Source organism: Gossypium arboreum, chromosome 8 (genome assembly GCF_025698485.1).
Source record: "Gossypium arboreum isolate Shixiya-1 chromosome 8, ASM2569848v2, whole genome shotgun sequence".
Lineage (NCBI taxonomy): Eukaryota > Viridiplantae > Streptophyta > Magnoliopsida > Malvales > Malvaceae > Gossypium > Gossypium arboreum.
The window spans coordinates 119,670,997-119,671,994 of record NC_069077.1 but is presented as its reverse complement, the minus strand read 5'-3'; the positions used below and the strand labels follow the sequence as shown (position 1 = coordinate 119,671,994).

The window sequence follows — 998 nt, the reverse complement described above, 5'->3', positions numbered from 1 at the left end:
GGATGGTTCCTCCAACCTGCATTATAAGTGTTACTATATGGGTTATTTTGGGATCTAGAGTTATTTTTACCCATATATTGGACTTGTTCCTCCTCGATGCTAGGGTTGAAGGGTTGATACTCTGTGCATGCTCCTCCTCCATTCGTCTCTCACCTCATTACTGGATGTACCTGAGTAGAACCTAGTAAACCATCAATCTTTTTATTTAGAAGTTCTACCTGGTTTGACAGCATAGTAACCGAATCGACGTTATAAACGCCTGCTGTTTTAGCTGGCTCAGTCCTCATGACTTGCCACTGATAGTTATTTAGTGACATCTCTGCAATAAACTCATAAGCATTTTCAGGTGTTTTATTATTTATGGTTCCGCCAGCAGTTGCGTCAACCATTTGTCGAGTCGAAGGATTCAGGCCATTATGGAATGTTTGAACCTGTAGCCAAAGCGGTAACCCATGATAAGGGCACCTTCTCAGTAAGTCCTTGTATCTCTCCCATGCATCGTAAAGAGTTTCTAAGTCCATCTGCACAAACGAAAAGATATCATTACGTAATTTGGCTGTTTTAGCTGGCAGAAAATATTTTAATAGAAATTTTTCGGTCATTTGTTCCCAAGTAGTGATTGACCCTCGTGGTAACGAGTTCAACCATTGTTTAGCTTTGTTTTTCAATGAAAAAGGGAATAACTGAAGATGAATGGCATCTTCAGAAACACCATTAATTTTAAATGTATCGTAGAATTCCAGGAAATTTTCCAAGTCTTGATGGTGACTCCGACTTCTGAGATGGATCAATCAGCTTCTCTTGAGCAGTTCCCTGCCTCCTTCTCTCTGTCTCCCCTTTTCTCATCCTCTAGGGTCTATTTATAGGCTTTAGAATTCCTAAAAGCCCTCAAAATTAGCCTTTTCCAAATTGGACTCAACTTGGGCTCGCCAAGGACACGCCCGTGTGAGTCGTGCTTCGTTCTTCCAGATTGACACGGCCATGTGGTATGCCCGTGT

At 41.6% G+C, this 998-nt stretch overlaps 1 non-coding gene across 1 annotated transcript; it reads left to right on the top strand.

Moving 5' to 3' along the window:
* The first annotated feature begins 447 nt into the window (after positions 1–447).
* Positions 448–554, top strand: LOC128279747 (small nucleolar RNA R71). Its single transcript, XR_008269943.1, has one exon. It is a non-coding gene; the product is annotated as a small nucleolar RNA R71 (small nucleolar RNA).
* The last annotated feature ends 444 nt before the right edge of the window (positions 555–998 follow it).